General features: G+C 46.1%; 1 protein-coding gene across 1 annotated transcript in view; it reads left to right on the forward strand.

The window, feature by feature from the left end:
• FNDC1 (fibronectin type III domain containing 1) overlaps positions 1 to 12,198 on the forward strand; it is a 1,187,183-nt gene that overhangs the window by 479,240 nt on the left and 695,745 nt on the right. The window lies entirely within an intron of this gene.

A 12,198-nucleotide genomic window follows, 5' to 3' on the forward strand; every position in this document is an offset into this window, starting at 1 on the left:
ATATGAAGTCCGGGTGCTCAAATGTTTGTCGGAGGCCACACCTACTTTTTACCAGCTCCACACATTTCCTCCACTGGCTCCACCCACTCCTCTATTGGCTCTACCCACATCTCAAATGGCACTGCTAAAAGTGAAATGTAATAACCAATCTGAATTTCAGCAAGGGAGCCTTCCTCATAGTTAGGTTTTGATTGGAGGTTCGTCTGCCCTTTGAAAATGTTGAAAACAATTAAATCAAAAGTGCATTTAAAGCAACATTTTTGAATAAATTAGCTAAAACGTCTAAGGCATTGAAAAGGGACACTGGAAATATTCCAGTGCTCTATGTGCTGATTTAGGGAAAGGACAATACTGGGGTATGCCATTTTTAACAGAGTCTAATTGCGTGTCATGAGTTTGAAGATACAACTTTTTACATAGCTTATATGACAAAATATACCAAAATGTTCTGAAAACACTCTAAACAGATACATTGAATAAAATCATGCAATACACTTCAATGAGTCACTTTGTCACTTCCAGTGGCCGAAGGGGTTTGGTTCATAAATAGTACAGTATTCGGTTAAATTTATTAAATTTAGAGAAACAATGAAAAAGATGATTACCAAGGGAGCATATGCACGGTGACATATCTATCACTTGTTAATGCCTCTTTTATAAATGATTCAAACAGGAATTGACATCACAGAAAAAGATTCAACTTCATCTTGAACTGGGAAACTCAGACAGCAATCCCCGTAGAGATCACCATCTTGGAAAGGGCACTTCATAACGCTTGACCTCTCCTCTTTTTTCCAACACATGGCGTTTATAAGGCAAGCATAGAAAAAACTCAAACTCTACACCCTAACCACTGTCATTCTTCAATGGCACTCCATGCAAGTCACTGAGCACCCTTCCAAGTGCTCACGACAACAGAAATACCAGCACAATATAAGCCAAGAGGATTCACAACCACAAGCCAATGAGTCCAGAGATGCCCTGCCTGACGGGGGGAGTAAGAGCAAGCCCTCCTAATACTCACCACCACAGTTAAGCACAAGGATATAACAGAAGTGGGGGTGACTAGTTCTCGGTTGTTTCAAGCAACAAGACAAAATTTGTCCCAAATTACTTGCAGACAAGACATGCCTCTGACGTGGCCCAGAATATCCATCGCTAGGCCTAAGACCGAAGTGACATCCCTAAAGTACTTGAGCATTCATGTACATATAATAATATGGTGGGTGCTACACATAGAATTTGTTAGTAGAATCACATCTTTAGTAACATTTTCCTAATTTTATAAGCTCTTTGCAATATATTATTTCAGCTTCAGTAAGGCTGCACTCTGCCTTTATTCATTTTAAATTGCATTTTTTTGCGTCGTTTTCTGTGTGCACGTTGTTCAATTGAGGGAATTTATAGGGGGGAGAAATTTACTTTTTTAAACTGTGGGAACTTGCCTTGAGTTACCTTCTTGGAACGTGCCTTGTACACGGGGCGTTCGTCTGGGAGACGTTTTTCTGGCATTCTAGCGGCCATCTTGAGTGCCACGCGCGTTTTTCGCGGTCAGCACTCTAGATGTTGCACGCTGTTCCCCGGGCCCAGGCAATCCTTTTTAAGTGGACCAGTCCTGTGGCGCGCTGCTTCAGTAAGGCTGCACTCTGCCATTATTCATTTTAAATTGCATTTTTTTGCTTCGTTTTCTGTGTGCACGTTGTTCAATTGAGGGAATGTATAGCACGCTGTTCCTCGGGCCCAGCCACGCCCTTTAAGTAGGATGCCTGACAGGAAGCGCAGCGGACGAGCGCAGCGGGCGCGACGACAGCGCGCCTAAGGCGCGCCAAAGGCAAGCCCGTCTGTGCCCGTCAGCGCACTGTCAGGGCATAGGGCATGTCATTCTGCCCGTCCTACCTCTGAAGTCCCCAGCCCACTTATTTCTTCGGCTGAGTGGCTCAAATCCTTACAGCCTCCTCGGTGCCCTATTGATAAAGTGTGCCCTAACCTCCCCTCCTCAGACTTTGTATGTGGTAGCTGTGCGTTTCGCTTTGCCCCAGAGCTTATATCATCTGATTCAGGTGCTGTTCTTTCCAGCTCCGTCTCCATCAGCGCCTGCCTCATTAATGCAAGATCCGTGAAAAAGCACTATTTGGATGTGTTCGACTTGATCATAGATAATAATCTGGATATCTTGTTTGTAACCGAGACTTGGCTTGATGCCGCTTCTAATCCCTTAGTGAATATGGCCACACCCATAGGATTTAAAGTTCACCGGCTGGATCGCGGCACTGGCAGAGGAGGTGGCTTGGCCATCTGGTATAGGGACAATTGGATCTTTCGAAGTGAAACTTCTACTCTTTGGGGTAATTGCGAGGCCTTGCATTTCAGCTTGCAACTTTCGGCCCATTTCACTCTTGGTGGCTCTCTGATTTACCGCCCCCCTGGCTCAGCTGCGAACTTCTTAGCACTTTGCAGTGAGGCTTTAGCTGAGCGAGCTTTGAGGTTTTCGAAATTTATTCTCCTTGGGGATGTTAACATCCACCTCGATTGCAGCAAAGAGGTAGATTCAGTTGCTTTTCTAGACTCTTTACATCTCGCAAATCTATCCCAAATGGTCGTGTTTCCTACTCATCAGGGTGGTCACACTCTTGACATGATTTGTACTAATTTTCCTACTTCTGTCATGGAGCCGCGCCCTGTGTCATGGTCAGATCATTTTCCCATCTTTTTCTCCTGGGCATTACAAGACGCTTGGAGACCGCCCAACAGTTATCGCCCGCCACTTTCATTGAAGTTGGTTTCCACCCAGCTTATCCTCGCGCTTGATGCCTCTCGACCCATCTTTGGCTCAGTCCTGGAGGCTAATCTTATCCAATTCAATGAGTGGATCACAGGTGCTGTTGCTTCGGTGTCGGCGGCTGGGCAGCCCAGGTTGAGAAGAGAGTCCCCCTCCAAACCATGGTTCACCGCCTTGCTACGGAGTCTTAAGCACAGCTGCAAAGTTGCAGAAAGGTCCTGGCGCTCCGGTGGATACCAGCTCCACGACAAAGTGCTTCTTAGATCTAAGCAAAAATGGTATTATAGAGCGACTGGGGAGGCCAAGGGCCTGTACTATGCTGCTCGTATTGAACGGGCTAATAACAACGCTAAAGAGATCTTTGCCATAGTGCAGACTTTCCTTGCCCCTAGTGCTCAGGTAGCTGTGGCCCCCGCATCAGACACCTGGTGCAACACTTTGGCATCTTTTTTCAAGGATAAGATTATCAGCATCCAGGAGACATTTCGGCCTCTGATGACGTCGGCTAGCACTGAGCTGGTTCCCACCCTGCCTAAGACCTCTTCAATCTCCTGCTTCTCTGAGTTCTGTCCGATTGACTTACTCGGCTCTCTTAAAATTCTTAAAGCCCTCAAGTCTGGCTCGCCGTACGATCCGTGCGCTGCCAGATTACTTTCTGATCTGGCAGATACCATCAACTCTGAGGTCAACTATTTGGTCAATCAATCACTTAGGGAAGCACTTGTACCCATGGCATGGAAACATGCTCTAATTCTGCCACTTCTCAAAAAGCCCTCCCTTGATCCTCTGCTCCCAGAGAACTATCGACCTATTTCACTCTTGCCTAGTCTGGCCAAAGTTTGCGAGAAGGCAGTCACGTTCCAACTGACTAATTATGTTGAGGCGGCTGGCGTTCGTCATCCTGCGCAGTCCGGATTCCGTGCCTCCTACAGCACCGAATCCGCCCTGTTGGATGTTTCGGAGTCGATTCGTGAGTGTCTGGACGCCGGCGGGAAAGCGGCACTTATATTGCTTGATCTCTCGGCGGTGTTCGACACGGTGCCCCACGCCATGCTCCTTGACCGCCTCTCGGACATTGGAGTGTCTGGGAATGCTTTGCTTTGGATCAGGTCCTTTTTGGAGGGAAGGCTGCAGCAGGTCTGGCTCCCTCCGTGTGCTTCGGTCCCCTTGAGGGTTACTACGGGGGTACCGCATGGGTCGTCACTTAGCCCTCTGCTTTTTAACATCTATGTGACTCCGCTGGTTTTCCTGGCGGAGTCCCTGGGGGCTAAAGTGATGGCCTACGCGGACAATACCCAACTGCTGTTCACTTGGAACAAAGAAGATGACTCGGTGGTCAAACCTCATCAGTGTCTGTCCTCGGTCTTTCAGTGGTTGGCCAATGCACAGCTGAAATGCAATGAGGCAAAGTCGGAAGTCCTGCTGTTCGGCTCCTTTTCCTCTGAGTTTAGAACAAGACTTTGGCCCTCGGGCTTTCCATGTCCCCCAGCGATCAATGGAGCCGTCAAAAACCTCGGCGTTTGGTTTGATGAAAACCTGAACCTTGCCTCGCATATAAAAAAACTTGCTGGCACATGCTTTGGGCTTCTGAGGAGTCTTAAGAAGTTTCTTCCCTTGCTCCCAGACAGGGTTAGAGAAACGGTGGTGCGTGCTCTGCTTCTCTCCCGTCTAGACTATGCTAACGCCCTCTTGGTAGGGAGCCCTGGACACCTTGTAAGGAAACTGCAGGTGGTCCAGAATTCGGCAGCTAGACATCTGGGCGGCCTGTCCTCCCGGCAAAGTGCCCGGGCCCAACTGCGGGCACTTCATTGGCTTCCCGTCGAGTCACGTCTTAAATTTAAAATGTTGTCAATTGTACAACAGGCCCTTCATGGTCTGGGCCCTAAGTATCTGCAGGACAGATTCTCCTTTTATATTCCTAGGAGACAGTTGAGGTCATCCTCATTGCTGCTCATGCAGACCCCAAAATTTAAGCATGCTCGTTTGGGGGGCAACTCGTTCGCCCGTAGAGCCTGCCTTGCCTGGAACGCTCTTCCCCTGTCTCTGAGGGCTATTTGTGACCCGCACCTGTTTAGAAAATCCCTGAAGACACTGCTGTTTTGATGGATATCGGTGGTTGGCTGCCATTTCTGTTGTTAGCGCCGGGACACTTCCGAGTATCTGTGCGCTCAATAAATCAAAATAACATAACATTTATAATATTTTCAACATTTCCAAATTTTAAATTGAGATCATATTAGAAAGTAGTTTAAAAAGTTTTAACCAAGTAGTGCATCATGAAACTGACAGTGATAATGAAAAGGTAGATACATCACAGTTATAGCAATTTCTGATATAACATTAAAGTACACTCCTTTTTTAGCCCATACAGTAACTCAATTGAATAGGGAATACCTAAAGCAAATAAAGAGAATGTCAGACAAATTGTTACCAAACTTATCCCCAAAATTAATAGAGAAGGCTATAGAAACTGAAACACAGGGAAATGAAACAGAGTGGACTAACTCACTGGACTCAGTAAATAGAGGACTGACTACTGAAAGGGAACTGTGTGTACTTCTTAATTACAGGACCTGCACTTTTTAATAAAGTATGAGTTTAATTCTTGAATGTGGACAGCGCTCATACTTTTATTTGACTGCCAACATAGCTCATAAACCCATGCACTAGCCTTCTTGTGTGTTAGCAACACAAGTTTCAAGGTCGATGAAACAGGATGGAGGCAGAGTGGACTCGTAACAACACAAATACAAACCTGTACGGATAGCTCTTCCACAACCGGCCCTAGACAACGTAGTCCACAGTGAGCTTTGGCTCACTCTACTGTGAGTAGAAGGAGCCGCTTGGGGCATTACGGCGGCAGGAGGAGCAGAGGCGCAAGCCAATACAGGTGCTGTCGGAACCAATGTGGAGGATCCCATGCCGCTGGGGGGGTGTCCCCTGGAGCTGGCGAGATGATGCTCGAGTTGTACACTGTTGTGGAAAGCCGTTTGAGAGAACACTGAGCACAGAGGCGAGGACAGTAGGGCAAAGGGGGAGTGAATGTCACATGCAGGCCCGCTTGCCATGATTGGGTAGCCCTTTCTTTGAACACAAGTACTTATCTTCATCCCTTTGCCCAGTGCCTTTTTGCGGACCTGCCAGAATTGTCAGAGCACTTGTAGTTGAGGTTGGAGCGCCCAGATCACAGATGGTATAGCGGAATAGCACAGAGGCGCAACTAGAGCCACATTTTGGGAGGGCGGCTACGAAAAATGTCGGGGGGGGGGGTGTGGTCTACGAAAAATTTCAAGGGAGGCTGACTCTTCCAGTAATATACAGAGTGGAGATGCAGGGGCTCTAAGAAGGGGTGAAAAGTAACAAGGCCTCATTAACACGTAAATGGTCTTTTAAAGACCTGTGAAGTACTCGGGTGCGGCTGTGTGTGTGCCCGGGAAGCTGTCTCAGCCCGGGCTACCACACACGGGGGGGCTGAAGTTCTTTGATCCCAATGGCATAGCGCGTCGCAACACTCTACACCCGGGACGGTTTTCTGCTGGCTGTGGCCCTTCAGCTCATATAATATAGGGTCAAGTATGACCTGCATCTGCCTGTGCCCCTCCTAGTGTGCAAAAGAGGTGAAATAGATGCACTACCAGATTGACAAGGGCCTTGGTGGCGCTTCTGGTTTGACTAGGACCTGACAAGCATTTGGCTGTAGTTGGGGGCAGGACTGCACACCCCAGAATTCGGTGCTGCCAGGAGGTGGGCTACGCATTTCAGCCTCTCTTCTAACCCCAAAGGGGGTCATTTTTCAGCAGCAGGGAACTGCTGTGGACTCCCTGTCTTTCCAGCCTCATCCTGGCTCGGGGCATTGCACTTGCACACGGTGTCCGGAGCCGGAGGCATGATTGCTCGCGCCTCGGACTCGGTTCACTTCATACCATGTCTGTTTACCGTCACCATGCTCAAGAACAAGCATTGGCATAGCCAATAGGTCTCGCCTTTGGGACCTTATAAGTGTTTAGCAATGCCACAGTTGCATAACTAAACACTTATAAGGTCCCAAAAGCGAGACCTATTGGCTATGCCAATGCTTGTTTTAACTGCTGCAATCTATTGAAGCCTCACGGAGAACATCAAAGCGGCCGTGCGGCTGCGAAAGTGATCGCGATCGCGATCAAACATCAAAGCGGCCGCGAAAGTGAAAGTAATCGCGGTAAAGCGCGACGCGCGCACCCGCGCACATGCACTGTAGCTCTAGGCTGGCCTGGTAGCACTTTTTGGAGCCCTCACAAAATGTCTCGCCAGACTAGCGCATGCGCTGGGTCAGGCAAGACCTAAAAAAAGCAGCGTTGGTTTGGCGACATACTCGGTTATTGGTGACTGGGCGGCACTGCCTTTATTAATAGGCCTGCTGCAGCTGCCCTCAACGTAGTGCTGAACTGCTGGTGACTCATGCGGTGCGTGTGTGCGGAGACATGGAATTTTGAAAAAAATCTACACACGATCCCGCAGCCCCAACCCCCGCAGAACCAAATCCAGCCTAATCCGTGTCCTGCCCACTGGCAACACTGAACTAAGGGTCTAAGGCAAATCCACATGGATATGGTGGATTCATTTTTATTATTGGCTCTCACAGCTCAGCAACACTCCACTGAAGACTGGAGAGACGAACAGCACTGTGGTGAGTGAAGTAATATAGCCTTATAGCCCGCCGTAGCGGGCTATACTGGCTGTTAAAGGCCCGCTGCAGCGTTAAAGGCCCGAGCCGAAGGCGAGGGACTTTAACAACAGCAGCGGGACTTTAAAAGCCGGTATAGCCCTGCTACGAAGGGCTATAAGGCTATTAGAACATTCTGCCACTAGAGGGCAGAATGTTCTAACAAAACGAAGCCTTCAGGGAGCGCGAGGGGATTCAAATCCCCTCCGGCTCCCTGAAGTCTTTGTTCACAGCCAGAGCTGTGAACAAAGACACATTGGAATGTTGGCGCTCCGGGCTTATACCAGCCATTATAAGCCCGGAGCACTCGATTGATTTCAATGGAGCTCCCAACATTCCAATGTTCTAATTATATTTACTTTGCCATATGACGTGCAGACGCATGATGTGTAGACCCGGCCCTGATAATTAAGTGCTGGTGCTAAGCACCGGAAACAACCGGGCCAAATTAAGCACTGCCTCACAGAGAGAAAGGAATGACGTTCATGAACATTGTACTAGCCATAAGTCTATCGTAAGCACATGCAGTTTTGCGAGATTCAGGGTACAAGTCTTTTTGACCAAGTACCATGATAATATTTTTTGATAGGTTGCAAATTGTTTCCCTAGACGTGAGGTGTGTCTTCATTTATTTTAATATATGTAAAGAAATCATCCATGGCTGCATGGCCATGGATCACACCACTTCACTTAGTAAGTATATTTTGCCTAACATGCAAATTTTGTAGCAGCCACGTGCCAAATGCATAATAATATTCTTTTGTTGTCTGCTGTGACGTCGGTTTATTTTAAAAGACGGGCATTTTGAAGGAGACAAACTATTACCCACCAGTACTTCTACACATTGCTATAGCTAATATTTGCTCTAGGTTAACAAACTTCGGGGCATATCAACAAGGGCTTTATCTCTGCTTTTTTGGCTTTAAAAGCCAAAAAAGCATAGATAAAACTAGCACCCTATCAACAACAGGGTGCTAACATGCAAATTCGCATGTTAGCACACTTTTACTCTACGCTTCCCCTTGCATCTCTAATGAGATGCAAAGTGGGCGTTCCAGAGTAAAATAATAGGAGAAATGTCGCTAAACCACATTTCTCCTATTATCAAGAATATCGCTAACCCTGTTAGAGACAAAAAAAGCAGCGCTAACCGCGGTTAACGCTGCTTTTTTACGTCTGGTATTTTTCTGATTTAGCCATGATATCCTATGGAAGGAGGATATCATGGCTAAGTTTGTCTGTCCCTATCAACAAGCTAACATGAGATTATCGCTGGGTTTCCAGCGATAATCTCACGTTAGCCACTTAGCGTGAGGATTTTTATCGCTATTGAGATAAGCGTTGCTAATAGCACGCTATCTCAGCGATAAAAATCAACGCTAGCCGGCGATAATTATCCTAGCGCTAAGTGCGCTTAGCGATAATTATCGCCGGTTGTTGTTGAAATGCCCCTTCATTGTAGTGGAAAAAAGTTTGGGTTACAGGAAACATCTTGAAATGTCATTTGAAGGCGTAAGAAAACACACTGAAATAGCCCAATACAAAAGCAACTTATATACATGATATTTTTAGTGCATAACTCAGATTCCCACTTTAGGCGCTGAGGACTCTCTTCCCTTGAAAGGCTTCATCATCTCATTGAGGACTTATTTGAAGGCAGTTTTTTCCTCATTTTTCTTCACCGTTTTGCCAATCGTCTGGTTCCCCTGACAACCAGGGCCGGCTTTAGCGCTGGTGGTACCTCGGGCGAGAATCTTTTTTAGTGCTTTTTTTTTTTTTTAACAGAGTTTTATAGAGCGCAAACTTGAGCCAAAGGTATCGGACATCAGAGCGATTTACACGAGCACCAGTTGCATTACATGAGGACACATTCATTTTTGTTCGTGTTGCCCAATAACTTTCCTTTTCCACAAATTCCCACAGTAACACCCTCCAATAGTGCCCCTCATCTCCCCATAGCCCCTATTTCACATGGATTTCACTTGTTTTATAGTGCTACTCAAACCAGTGTATAGTGTGGAAGCACTTTATGTCACACACATTACACTGGGTCAAAGCAACATACTTGTGTAAATCAGTCTATAGAAAATGTTATGTTGGACGATGAGGGATACAAGGTGTAGGAATCACGCCATCCATACTAGTTAGAAGTATATTTTAAGAGTTTTGATTTGGAGAAGCTCACACCCAGTGTTTAAAACGCACCACAGTGGTTGCGGCTGGCTTTAGTAATAATAATACATTTCTTTCCAAACGAACCCTTTTTAGCAACATTAGGATACTGAAAGACTGCTTCCTATGATGTAACTTTCGAAGTACTCCTGAGCACATGGCAGCGCTGGCCACTCTCACTTCGGCCGATTCCTGTGCCACTCACGCTCTTAGATTGTGGACGTTTTTGTGGCCGCTTGTACTCTCTTAGATTGTACGCTCCTAGATTGTGGACGTTTTTGTGGCCGCTTGTACTCTCTTAGATTGTACGCTCCTAGATTGTGGACGTTTTTGTGGCCGCTTGTATTTTATAATCTCAAATTTGCTTGTAGGACGATGCAATTTGCATGACGCCAGCCACAATTATATTAGTGCAGTGGAAATACCACCTGTGCTAACTCTGGTCACAGTCTACAAGGTAATGTGGCGGGGAACCGCTGCGAGCTTTCAGAAATGTCACATGAAATCAGTCTGTGACTGCCAGGATGCAACAAGACCGGCAGGTCTAATATAATTGTTAGTAATATTTCCAGAATTCAGGTTCTCGCATGTTAGGGAGCACTTTCAATTGACGTGGCCCTCTCTTCATGTCTCTGGCCCCATATGTGCCAAGATGACATCTTTGTACAGGTTTGCAAAATGCTTCTTTTTTATCAAGCTGGCATCAGGTTACAATTGTCGAAACCCTGCTACTGTCTCAGGCATAATTCCTCTTGTCCTTATGATCATCCTTATATTTAACTAGGGATGGAAACATCATCGACTAATGTACCTTGACTCAATTGTAATAATCATTCAATTTTATGTATGAGCATTGGTACTAACAGGTTGTGACTTAACCATTGCATTCCATTTTGTCACATTGATATGCCTGAGTTTGGAAACTTCACCTGATTTCTCTTGAGTTTGTTTTCCCACTGCTATTTTGTTTACTTCGTTTGAATAAATAGCAGTGATTTTTCCACTTGGACACCATACGTAGATGTCATTGCATTTTTATGTATATTTAATTGTTTCTACTTGTTTCATAAGGGACCCTTGTTCCTTCAAAAATATCTACACCGATTAGGTCATTTCCCCTGTCCATGGTACGTTGGCAACTCTTGTATATCAAAGGAGGGCTGCAGTGAAGTGAACCGTGATTATCTTCGAGCCGAAATGGTATTCCCCTATGTACAGTGAGGAACTTGCAACCCTGTATGCTAGGAGAGGGCACCGTGAAGAGATTGTTGTATAGAATGTGCTGTTGCCTGTGTGCCGTGGAAAGCCGGCAACTATGTATGCCAGGAAGGGCTGTGTCATACCTGCTGCTCAGCCAGTGTGATTGGGTTGTTGGAATGTTGGTGTGAGAGGTGGCAGTGGAATGTTGGATGAGTGAGGATGTCAGTTGGAGGATGGGCTGAGCAGCAGGAAGGCTGCGCCTGGTGGGGCTCTGCTTAACATCATATCCTAAATAAATCTACATGAAGAAACTGCTTGGAACTGGACTATCTTTTATTCAAAACAGGCTGCCATGAAGAGATTGCTGTGAGAGAGCCATAGCCCTTGTGCAGGGCTGAGCTGACAATCCCATATGCCAAGAGGGGCTCTGTGATGAAATCTGCTGTGTTGATCGGATCGGAGCCCTAGTGCAATGGATAGACATTTTAGCGACAAAGATGTGATGTGGAACTTGGTTGTTCCTTTTTGGGTTTGTGTGGATGGTTTTTCTACACTTTCCACCCGTGCTTCTGCTTGGGTGAAGGGCTAAGTTCAAGGTGTATTTTTTGAGAATTCGTGTTTTTCCCTAGGGATTGCTGTTTCTCCTACTATTAGGTTGAGTTGTGCACTTGTTCATGTTCCTTATGAAGCTCCTTCCACATGCACTACCCTTACTATGGGTAAGGGTGGAGGGCAATTGTTCATGCCGTTAGTTCTCTGTGGAAAGATCTTCCACAGCTTTGAAGTTCTTGTTAGAATGGTTTCCTACCATGCCTTCCAGTCGGTACTCTTTCTATCTCTTGTTGGCCTGGCCAGCCAGCTTGTTATGGTATTGGGTTTTAGTGTGTGTTTTTTGGCGTGGTAGCTTGTGTATTGTCTTGGTTTGGTTTAAAGGGAGCGTGTGATTTGTTATTTTGCATAGTCAAAAGGGAGAAGTGGTGAGTGTAGTACTGCTTATAACAGAATTGCTGGATTGTGTGGTGTGTTTACTTCTTCCAAATATGTATTCTATGTTATCTTTTATACATGTATATCGCCAACAGTACATGTATGACATTGCTTTTGCTCTGATGCCCCTGTTTTGCATGTATTTATTTTATTGTCATCTTTTGCATACACCATTTATATTGTGATTCTTTTAGAGTTGATTCCCATTTGTATAAAGAAAGGGAGATGTGTTATATCTGCTGCTCAGCCAGTGTGATTGGGTAGATGGAATGTTGGTGTGAGAGGTGGCAGTGGAATGTTGGATAAGCGAGGATGTCAGTTGGAGGATGGGCTGAGCAGCAGGAAGACTGCTTCTGGT

Source organism: Triturus cristatus, chromosome 6 (assembly GCF_964204655.1).
Source record: "Triturus cristatus chromosome 6, aTriCri1.1, whole genome shotgun sequence".
NCBI lineage: Eukaryota > Metazoa > Chordata > Amphibia > Caudata > Salamandridae > Triturus > Triturus cristatus.